Genomic DNA, 12533 nt, shown 5'->3' on the forward strand with positions numbered 1-12533 from the left:
TAACAGTTGCGGCACTTTATTTGACTTTAGCATCTCTAGGTTAGACAAGCAATGTGTATTGGGTGTGGACAGACCCTGGCTCAGTTGCGATATCCCATCCTCCCACAGTCAAGTTGGCTGCCAATACTCAACTCCTTGGAACCACACCCCAACATCCATCATCACTTAAATATCCACACTCTGTACTAAGTTAGATGATCTGTGCCAGCAAGGCATTGGGTGCAACAATTGGCGTCAACATTGCAGGTTATGATGCGAAAAACAGCTAGGATTCTCACCACTCATAATTAACTGATGACTCATGATACTGATGCTTATACATGGACATTGGAGAAAGGATTTGGCTCTAGTCTAATTATCCATGTGGTTGAATAACATGCCAACATTCACTGACACAGTTCAAGAATAAATAATGAATATTTGGAGGAGGTAACTGGAGGATAACTGGAGGAGATTCAACTGTAAGACGGAAAGTAGAATCAAAAAAACCTTCAGAGGAGGAGGAAAAAAATAAAGAAAATGCAAAATAGAAATTTGGTTCCGTTCATAGCACGCAGATGTCATCAGGTATGAATCTTCCTTAAGAAAATTAATCCCAAAAGCAACTTTTTTAAATATTGTTTTTACAGTATGTAGATCTAAGTAATTTGTTGCTATTGATTTTCAAGCAATTTATATCTTCTAGGTTACTATTGACTGGAAACTTCTTATGATATTTCTAAATTCACTCAAATACAAAAGTGTCAGAATTGACCACATACTATAGCTGGTTTGTTTTTGGTACATAAACACTGAAAATGTGATTATAAAGACATATCAGCTTCAGGAAAGCCAAATATATCAAACTAATAATAATAATAATCCTTGTATTTGATATAAACTGTATTATATATCATAATTTCTAATTAGATTTATATATAAACTGTATTAGTCTATAAATTTCTTTAACAAAGTACTATTTGCAGAACAGTCCTGATAGTTCTGAAAGCATCAAAGTGCAAGAACAGTAGCATTGAAGACTAATTATTTATCATCATTAAATTAAAACTTTTATGAGAGGGATTCCACAGTTGTCATGGGGAAAAACAAGTACGCAACAAGCGGTGGTAGTTTGGATCTACCTGTGTCCATGTGCAGCAATGTGAGACAACAGAGAGAAATTAAGAATAAATAAAGATTTATTAGACTTATAACCAATCCCCAATTTGGGCTAAAATTCAGTTTTCACCTTTGTTTTTAGGGGGGAAATTCAATTTGTTTCTGATATTAACATGTCAGAACTGTACATAGGGCCAACTGGAATATCAGCTTATAGCTAGTAAAAACTAAGACATCTAGATTTCAATTGTTCAAACAAAGCTGAAAAACCTCGTTTGCCCATTCCAAAAGCTCAAATAATTCAATTTCTCAGAGATGCTTTCATGTCTTGACACCTGAACAATTCGATAGATTATGTGACCTTTAGTCTGAGTCAAAACATTGTTCATGTCACAAAGAAAGCTCAACTGACCTTTGTTGATTTTGTGGATAAAAATTTCCAAAACTCAACAAGTGAATCATGAGTAACAAAACAAAATAGCTATCAAGTAGAGATGTACTGCAGCTTTGCAGTCTAAAAAGCACTCTTGTGATTCTTAAAACAAACTTCAGAAAAGCCACAATCAAATTAATACTGAATTTAAGAATTTTCTAAAATTGACATAAATCTTAATCTTACATATTAATGCTTGTGGCTAGATAGGTAAAATTACACTGCACAAAATAACTCTTGCACATTAATTTATGTAAACTATGGATTACTTGGGCAATTGTTTTGAGATTTGAAATCAATGTAAGTATTATGTATTGTTTCATAACACATTCAATGAGGGTTATTTGGATCTGGATTTCTGAGACTCCCGATAATCCTACTCTGGGAGATGGGATTTTGGGATCCCCAATCCTGGGGAATGTTATCATTAAATATGATTTTCGCATGAATGTTTTGATTCCTTACAATGCATGTCACATTATTTGTTAGCTTACCTCAAATGGATTGAACACAACCATTCCTTGTACGCTCGGAATATGTAATTCTGTACAAAGTATTTCATATTTCAAATTGGACATATCCACTGAAAACATGCTGCTGTGCCTTCTCCTTAAATTTATTTTTCTGACCAAACAATGCAAAACAATTGGGTCTTTTTTGTTCACTATCTTATTTTGAATGGAGGGTAGAGGCTAAAAAGGTGCACATTATAAAGAGATGTGGCAACAAATGTGTTAATGGTAGCACAGTATTGTCCTCTAGTGGAGTTTTATAATGGCACTTCATTAATTGAGCTCTGCCAGCATCTCTGGAATATGGATGATTAAAGAGCCGACAGGTTCAATGTATTTTCTCTTAAACTGCAAGTCAATGCAATCTTTACATAGATGCTGATTCCTGCCCTGAAATTAACTGAGGGCTAAAGGTTGTCAAGGGATCAATTCAAATGCAGCGTTAGGGTGATTTAGCTGATAACATTCATATCACTTGTATGGTAATAAGATAAGCTAGGCAGTAGAAGAGTGAAGATTGTGACTAGAATTTCTTAAAGATATGAACACCTATGCATGATAATTCTTACATTTGCTCTAATGCCTTTCATGTTGGGAGGACTTTTCAAAGCATTTCATAAGATAAATTGTAAAGCAAAGTGATTGCGGTTTTGTGGACAAATACCTAAAAGCACCAAAGGATGGGTATCCTCTGTTTTGAAAGCCCAGGCATATGAAGGCAAATTCTATACAGCAGCTGCGCAGACACCAGTAATGTCTTTTTGTAAACTTCTTGCAGCATGATATTGCAGCAATGATCATATAATTGAAAATTCTCTGTTTATGCTCGTCATCATTTTTTTCTATAATGCGATACAATGGCAGGTAAAGCCGCATGATTTTAATGGCATATTCCTTCGAGTCAAGGATAATGTTCTCTTTCCTTGCCATTACATTTTCATAACCCCAATGCAACCTTCACTTTTCTGCAGAATGGTATTCATTTATTGTGATTAGTTTTCTCTAGAATGCCTAGCATTGATTGGGAAGCATACATAATAACTTTTGCATTTTATTATATCTTGTCATTCAGATACATACAACCACATTGCAATAAAAATGGAATCTCATACCTGCATATTTTTAGTTAGGTTAATACATTGGGTGCATAATACACACTGCAGAGCAAATGGCATGTATTATTATTCAGCTTAATGCTGCAGGGAGAGTTATATATTTAAAAATCCATTTCTCAATTAGTATATATTTGCAACACTAACTTTGATACTGTGGGCATTTCACTTTTCTTTGCTTGTTAAAGAGATTTCAACATGTAATTTGGTGCTTAAATAATAGCACAGTCTGCTACTTTCCAAACTGGCTGTAGAAGAACAAAGCATTTTGATTTATACCTTGGCATTTGCATTAGCTCACTCAATCCTAATGAAATCGTCTTAAACGTTTGATCTGTTAATGGACATCATTGATGTATTCCTTTTAGATTGTAGCCATTTTGCCCCCACTCTCTGGAACTGTCTCCTAAAATCCACTGCTTACTGCCTCACTCTCTCCACTCCTGAACTGGTACTGAGACCATCATTGACTTGACTTGATTCTGACATTCTTCTGCCACCGTGTCAACTTGGAGCCAGCTCAGCTCCAAGGAGATCACTGCTTACCACCCCCCAAGAACAGTAATTCTGATGCAATCTTCTTCTGGCGCAGAAGGCCACTGAATTGAAGGGATTCCACATTAACGAATACAGTTAAGAAATACTGAAACTGAGACTTAAATTGGCAAACCCAGAAAGACAGGAACTGATGGAAAGGTTTTGAATACAGGCTCTATTGACAGTTGACACTTTGACAGTCATATAGTCATTGTGTACAATTCTAAGAATAGTCCAATAGCATTTGACGGCTCTTCATCCACTTTCATCATAATTAAGGTCCACTGAAACAGAACTTATTTCCATATGATTCTGAGGTTCTTAATGCCATTCAAGCAAGAAACATGGTCTGCTTATATTTTATTCAGCTCACATTTATGACCCCACATGCATGAATTAATTGAATTTCTTTATGAGTTCTTTAAGTGCCAGTCTTTGATGGATGAGACAGTTGACATATCCTGTTTTTTCTATTATTGCCTGTCCTCTTTCCAGGGTAGTACATGGAAGTAGTGAATTTCTTCAGGTATTTTGGAGAGTTTAGTATTAGATTGTTTTACTGACCAAATGTGACATCTGGACATTGACTGGCTGCTGTTCAGCAGAAACATCATCAAAACATGGCTTTGAGCTCCACCAATGTTTCACTGAGTTTATCATGTGCGTAGCTGAGCTATACACATTAGGAAAATCCCATGATTGATCACCAATTAATGCAACATTGGCATCAAGGTGGGTGTCAGTAAGCCTGTTAGAATTTGTTTCAGCACACTGGATAAGAAGCGGAAAAAATCAGACAGACTCCTTGTTTCTATCCTTGGGGCCCAACATTTCTCATCACCTTAGGCCTAAGTACAAGTACAAGATAGTGCATATACATTATGGTGCATAAAGTATAATCAACAACAACAAAATTACATTTGTATAGTGCTTTTCACGTTGCAAGGACGTCCAAGGCGCTGGACAATACTTTAACACAAATTCTTAAATTCAATCTTAATTTAAGCTAGTTTTTAAAAATCAGTCACTCAATCCACTACTGTTTGTGGGACAATGCTGTGCACTATTGGCTGCCACGTTTCACCCACAACATATACAGTCACTACACTTTATAGTTTATTCCGTGAAGCACTTTGAGATGTGTTGAACACGTGATAAGCTCCTATATCAAATGCAAGGATTATTATTATTTACAAGTCAATGTTCAGCACATTTAAAGTACTATTCTGATGCTTTCATTTTTTTCAGTGTATTGCACATATTTAGGTATCATATTTGCTTTCTACCAAAAAGTAACACTTCTGAACAAAGTGCTGGCAGAATACCTCTGGGTACCTCAGGCTCTTGACTCAAATGGAACTGTTCAAAACTATAATTTCATGGAGTCTTAACAAAAGCCTATTTTTAAGGCTAGAACAAAGACATGCCTTTTAAAAACACCTCAGAATGTAAATTGCTTAACTCTTATGTTAATGGTATTATATTCGCCTCTGTATAATTTGACTAAACTGTTTGCACAAAGACTGGCACAAAGGTACATTAAATTCCTTATTTATTCAGCCTGCTTGAATTTGCATAATACATCAAACTGTATTGTTTCAGATTAAATATATTGGATCCACACTTCCAGTTGGTTTATATATCTTATTCCTCCACCAGTTCACCTAGATACTTATGCATTTGACATAGTATCTATAAATGTTAAAATGTCTCAAAGTGCTTCACAGGTAATTATTGTCAAATTTGAATTGCATTCCAACACAATCTACTGCAGGTGTATTTCACTTATGACAAAATGGTATCATTAAATGACTAATAAATTACTAATGTTTCTCAGACATTGTTGTGCAATACAATGGGATTTATGTATTGTTGGATTTATCGTCCTTCACATGAGATATTAATCCTGTCTACCTAATCTTCAAATGGATATTACAGATCTCATGACATGATTCAAAATGAGAAACGTGTTTCTCCTGGTTGACAACAATCCTCCAGATAAATAGACCATCTATCTCATAACTGTGGGAACTTGTGTGCAAAAAGGCTGCCACATTTGCATCCAAAATAGTTGTTGCACTTGTAAAGTGAATGTTTCAATGTGATAAGGCACTGACAATACACAAGCCCTTCCTTCCTTCCTTCCCTCCGTCCATCCTTCCTTCCTTCCTTCCTTCCTACTGCCTTGTTTCTGTGAATTATGCTTTCAACCTATTGGTCAGGGAAAGCCAACATTTTAGAGGGTTGATTCTCCCATCACTGGTAAATTTACTAGTTTTGCTGGGTGACATTTCCCACTTCTCAGTAAATTTACCAATCTGGTATGATCTTATAATGGAGACATTTCATTATAAATTCACATCAAGGTTACTTATATCACTCACTCACCAAGGATAATTAAATTTAGCGATGGATGGAGTATAATCACCTTTTCAGTAATATCATGAAGCTCCTACCCAGTTACAGCTCTCTTTTCCAGGATTTAGAAAAACAGGAATAAAATGAGGGTATTCAAACCATCAAGCGGTTCCACCAGTTTAATAGATCTTGACAGATCTTTTAATCACAATGCTTTGCTGTTTCATCAGACCCTTTAATGTCTTTCTCAAGTACCTGTCTATCTGTCTACTGACACCTTCGATAATAATAATCCTTGCATTTGGTATAGCTCCCTATCACATCTTTGAGATGTTTCAAATCACTTCACAGAATATACTATAATGTGAATTTACTATATATTTTGTGGGTGAAACTCTGCAGCCAATTATGCACACCTAGGGTTTATTTTTGAATGCATTAGACTCTGGTGTAACTCAATCTGAGCTATGCCAGGATCTTGCAAGAAAACCTGGATATGACATGTTCTGTGCTCAAAATAGCAATGGAGATCTGGAGCAATGGAAGCCAGGGCACTGGTCTCATTTACAAAGCAGCTTGGTGTTGCAGTGGTGGGACAGTAGGGTGGGTATTCTAAAGCAGGAGGTCCAACCTTTTGGCTGCTGAGGGCGGGATTTAGAATTTGAGAAACGTCCGCGGGCCACATTGCAATATTTTATCCTGATTGGCCAATCCCGTTGCCGGACAGAGCCTGAGCCCCAGGTGACCATCTCCTGCTTGGTTGGACAATAAAGTTGGAAATGGTTTGTACGTTGTGTGCAATCATCCCCAGGCTGCATGTGGCCACCTGCTCTAAAGCTGGGAGATCAGATGGGCTGAATGGCCTTCTTCATCCAAAGCAATCTTGTGATCTCATGAAGTCTGAAACCTAAATTGACATTTGCGAGAGTGGGAAACAGCAAGTCTAGGGTTTTACATGGAATACTAGCTTTGAGTTAGATTGTGTTAGGCTAGTTTCCCCTGAATAAGACTGTAAAGGCCAAAAATAATCACTGCTGAGCAGCAATCCATAATGTCAGCATTTGGGATTTATCAGTCAGGCACAATCTTTATTCAGAAGTTGGGTGAAGGTTATTTCAAAACAGATTTCAATGACCTTCCTTGAATCAGAAACAGAATGTGTTTTGAAATACTATAATTTGGAGCCCTTTGTTTTCAACTTGGTTACCTAATTGAATCTCACAGAAAGTTGTAGTCAGTAACACTTTATAGATCTGCTTGGCTTTGGTAAACTTCTAGTTGTTACACAGTATTAATTCAAAGTACAAATGTTTCTTTCTGTTCTCGGGTATGAGACTGGCTCAAGTGGTAACATTCTCCGAGATAGAAGCGTGTGGGTTTAAGCCCCACGTCACTACATTGAACTTATTTTGTACAGGGCTGGGGGCACACTGCATTGGTGGAAGTGCCATCCTTTGGAGGAGATGTTAAACCAGGATCCTGGGTGCCTGTTCAGGTGGAAGTTAAAGGTCCAAAGGTACTATTCACAATGAGAAGGGAGTTTATCCTGATGTCTTGCCAACAATACCTCGAATAAAATTGGTCACTTGCTTCATTACTGTTTGTGGCACATTACTGTGGGCAAATCGGTTGACATATTCAACTACAAAATACAGTCACTCACACTACAGTAAATCCTATATAGTGCTTAGACATATCCTCTCAACTTGAAAGGTGCTATAACAAATGTAAGGAGTTTTACTTTACTATATTTAACAGAGTACTGTTATCTCTTCAGTTAAATTTTAGAATTTCAACAGTATGTGCTTCCTCTTTAAATAAACCAGAAGAGTGTTACTAAAATTCACAGATCCTCACACTTCTATAACCTGCATTAACTGCACATGTGCGGAAATAGCAGTCAGTAGAAAGTAATTTAAAATATGATTACCCACCATACAATCCATTCAGCACAAGTATCCTGTACAGATATTAAAAAACAATCACAGCTACCTCTGTGCCGAAAAACACATAAACTTTAAGCAAAAATGTTTATACATTCATTCTATGCACAATATTTTCCCAAATTCAAGAACAAAATCAGCAAGATGTGCTCAAATTAAAACGGCCCATACTTTCCTTCACAATGCACCATAATAATAATAATAATAATGAATGTTAATGAATACATTTTACTTTAGAAACTATTAAGGACACAAATTAAATTCATGACAATAAGCAAAAAAGACTTGTATAAATTGAATTAAATTTTCATGAGGAAGAAGTCAATGATCTCACAAATGGCAGCTGCCATTTATCACTTGGGGTCCATTTATAAATTACTTTTAAGTTGAAGGTAAGTTTTGACTCAACAATATGTTTTTGATTCGGATTTGGTTAAGGAGAAAACATACTTAAACTCCTTCAAATGTTGCGTTCAAAAACATTATCCTAATCCTCAGCCCAGTGAGGTTGGTGACCATATTTTATAAACCAAATCCATATATAAAAAGTGGACTCCCCACATTCCTGATGCTGGCCATACTGGAGAAGCTTGTTGAATTAATGGCTGTGTTTCTCTGATGAGTGTATCTGTTTTAGAATTGTATTGTTCTTGCTCAGTTTCTGCTGAACTCAAGTCAGGGTAAATTTGACCAGGGACACAAAATCTCATCTGGGGACTGTTCCTGGAAATCAGGGATGTATAGTCACCATACAGTGAGGTGCTACTGAGTTTAATAGATGTTGGTGCTTGGCACTGAGAACTGATCTAGAGCCACTCAATCTCAGAAAAGCACAGTCCCAGCTACAATATCTCTGCATATTCACTGATGGAGTAATGAACAGAGGGATCTGGATAAGATTCCAGGGTGTTGCATAGCTCCCACTTCCACTCTACTCAATGTGGTGAGTTCTACTCAACTGAGTTCTTCTAGTCGATAACATTACTGGAAGAGATAAGAGAGGAGAGAGGCAAGTCCATGCAGGAATACTTTGATCAGTAAATACTCCCTCTAGATTTTTTAAAAATCTCAAACACATGAATTAATCTAATTTGATATATAAAAATATATAGTATTTTCTGTCATCCCTGAATATTATTCGCAATAAACTAGTTGTAACATGGCTAGGAATAGGAGGAATTTGGGGTCATAACAATGGGGTGGGTGGGTGGGGTGGGGGGAGATGATTGTATCATTGGGACGATCTTCTGACAGTCCATATGACTCAATTGGCCTCCCCCAATGCAGTTCTTTAAAATTTGTGTATCAGAGTAAATGGAAACATGCACCAGAACCAGCTTTACATCTAAAGCAATGGTAAGACTTAATGCTATAATATATCCCTATTACCGCATGCCTTCTCTCCTCACCTGACTAACTTCTAACTCCCAGAGGCCACAGCCAAGAAACTGTCTGATGTGGAGCAACTAAGCACAAATGTCAACAAATTCAAGGTATAATGTATGACCTAACAACCTAACAAAGCATATAACTGAAGCAAATACTGAATGCAAATCTGAGTAAAATTCCCTCACAAAGAATATAACAAAATTATATTTTGTTTATATAAATCTGATTTATCTTTGGTAACATTTAATTTATTATAAAACTAAATTAGGAGTTGAGATGTAAAATAATGCTATATATAGCATATATACCTATGGATGAAATTGCATTGGAGAGAAGATTTGAATGTTAAACAAATGACAGTGATTGCAGCAGACTGGAAAGAGACTAAGAGGAGAATTAGAACAAAAGCTGGCCGAGATCAAATGTAAATGAATTGGACAGACTACCTGATTCAAAGAGATTCATTCTGAAGTTATGTGGTAGGTTTTTGCCCTAACTGAAAATTAGTTGGATTCGTTAGAGTCAGTCAAGGACTTAATGCTGAGGACCCCAACAATGCTGTGACCTTCCAACTATTCTTGGCCCTTTATATCTATAAAACATTAGAAGACAAAATACTTGATGTACTATCATTATTGTTGAAAGTGCAGTTTGGCTTCTGCTTCATAATCAAAGGGGAGAATAATCTCTAGCTCCAGCATACTTGCAAGCTATAACTTTCTCTCATCCATTGATTCTCTGCGTAGATGGCCATATTGCTCAAGCCTGCACACTTTTCAAGTTTATAAATTTTTTAAGATAGCTTTGAATGATTCAGTTAATTTGTTTTCTGATTACACAGTGCTAAATACAAGAGATTTGATCAATATCAAAGATGTTTATTCAGTCTGTTATTAAATATTGGATTTTGTATCGGTTTTGTTTTGCCTGAAACCAGTTCGAAGATGTTCAGTGCCAGTATCTTAGATTCCTGCTTATCAGCTGTGATTGTCGTTCCCAACCTCTGAGTGAGCATTTGACTGTCACTTCGTGGGTTACCGATTAAGTTAAGCCAGTATGCCTTGAACAACCCATTCAATGATTCAAAACAGCAACAGCATACATGAGAGGGATTGAATAGAGGTGATAGAGAAGAAGGGAATGGAAGGGTGGGGGCTCGTGCAGAGAATTAACACTGGTGTGGACTAGTTTGGCTGAATAGCCTATTTCCTTGCATATCAGGCTCTGTAACTCTATGTAGCACTCAGGCGCTGACAGCATCAGCATCCAAGGCTGCACTCTCCACCTCTCAAAGCTGGTCAGGAACCTCGGGGTTCTGTTCGACCCTGAGCTGTCCTTTCTCCCTCATATCCGCGCCACAACTGGCACCGCCTTCCATCACCTCCGGAATATCACCAGACTACGGCATTACCTCACCCCTCACGCTGCTGAACCTCTGGTCCACGCCTTTATCACCTCAAGGCTGGACTATGGGAACTCTCTCCTCGCCGGCCTTCCCGGCACCTCCCTCCACAAGCTGCAGGTCATTCAGAACTCTGCAGCTCGTGTACTGTCCCGCACCAGGCTTCGGGACCACATCACTCCCACCCTCGCTCGCCTCCACTGGCTCCCCATCCCCCAGAGGATCGAATTCAAGATCCTCACCCTCACCTACAAGGCTATTCACGGCCTCGCTCCCTCCTACCTCTCCGACCTACTATCCCCCTACCTACCTGCCCGTACCCTCCGTTCCTCTGGCTCCGGTCTGCTCCACATCCCCCGCCCCAACCGCCCTACCATCCCCTTCAGCCTCTCAGCCCCTAGGCTCTGGAACTCTATCCCCCAGTGCCTTCGCCGCCTCCTCCCTTTCCTCCTTCAAGGCCAGTCTCAAGACCTTTCTCTTTGACCGTGCCTTCAGCTCCCCTCTCGACTCTCTACCCTCTCCTCGCTCCCTCCCTTCCCTCCCCTCACCCTGACCATTTCCCCCCTGCTCGGGTCCTGACCCAACTGTACAGCGCCTTGGGACATCCTCCCGACGTGAAAGGCGCTCAATAAATGGAATCTTGTTGTTGTTGCTGAAATCCTCAAGCCCAACCATTGTTCCGAAGTTGATAGTGGGATGACACCATAGCCAATCTTTAGGGATAAATGGAAAAACTAGATGTTAATTTGATAACTGATTCAATAAGTATTGAATGCTGTGTTACATGTTTCACTCCATAGGAATAATTTCAAGCAGGAGTATCATATCAGTCCATCCATCTTAATTTTCCTCAATATTTTCCCAATGTATCTGTTCCAAAGCTAAAAACCCTGAACAATTTTGTTTGACAACAACGTTCTAGTTCATTTTGAAATCCTTTAGGGGATATTAATTAACAACATCAACTGAGCATCAACTATTTGAGAAGGGAGTTGGTAAGTATCCTGTACTGTACGACTGAACATACTGACTCATGGTTGGGAGCCCTTTACAGGATACTTACCAACTCCCTTCTTAGTTCATTTAAGTTTTAACTTATGCATCGCCTAGTTATCACTTGTTAAATAAGAAATTAAATACTGTGAAATCCTGTGGACCCATGGCCTGTTTCCCATGTGCTGACCATGTGACCCGGGCTCTAAGCAATGATTGACTTCAGGTGATCAAGATGCCGCTGACATAAAATTTCAGCAAACTGACCATGCTCCAAACAAAGGAAGTGACATCCACAGTGACCTGATAACATGGAAGTCGAGCAATCTTTTAGTGCCAGAAACTGCAATGCATGCGTAATGTCGGCCATTGGTGACATCACGATGCGGAAACACTAATTGCCAATCACACCTTTGTATAAACTTGGATGGGATTTATACATTCCCAACTACCAACCCAATTATATAATGCATCCTGTTACTGCACAGCATTTACTGAACAGTGAAACTCTGATAACCCGTCTCTGTGATAAATTGTCAATCCCACAAAACTAGTCACTCACTCAATATTCTGGTTATTCAAGTGCTTTTTACTTTCGGGATACTGTACTTTGGATAACTGGTCAACCCTGATAAGCAGTAATTTGAGCTATTTCCCTTGGGGTGGTGAGTATATTAGAATACATTAGTTTCACTGTATTTATTTACATGAGGGTAATTAACAACTTAAGGTGGTTCCTAATAAGGATAGCTGAGG

The 12533-nt window shown here is 38.2% G+C and overlaps 1 protein-coding gene across 1 annotated transcript in view; it reads right to left on the reverse strand.

Annotated features, from left to right (window-relative positions):
* Positions 1 to 12533, reverse strand: part of itgbl1 (integrin, beta-like 1) — a 148190-nt gene that overhangs the window by 27537 nt on the left and 108120 nt on the right. The gene's annotated exons all lie outside the window — the stretch shown is intronic.

This window comes from Callorhinchus milii, unplaced genomic scaffold (assembly GCF_018977255.1).
Source record: "Callorhinchus milii isolate IMCB2004 unplaced genomic scaffold, IMCB_Cmil_1.0 Scaffold4, whole genome shotgun sequence".
In the NCBI taxonomy this organism is placed as follows: Eukaryota; Metazoa; Chordata; class Chondrichthyes; order Chimaeriformes; family Callorhinchidae; genus Callorhinchus; species Callorhinchus milii.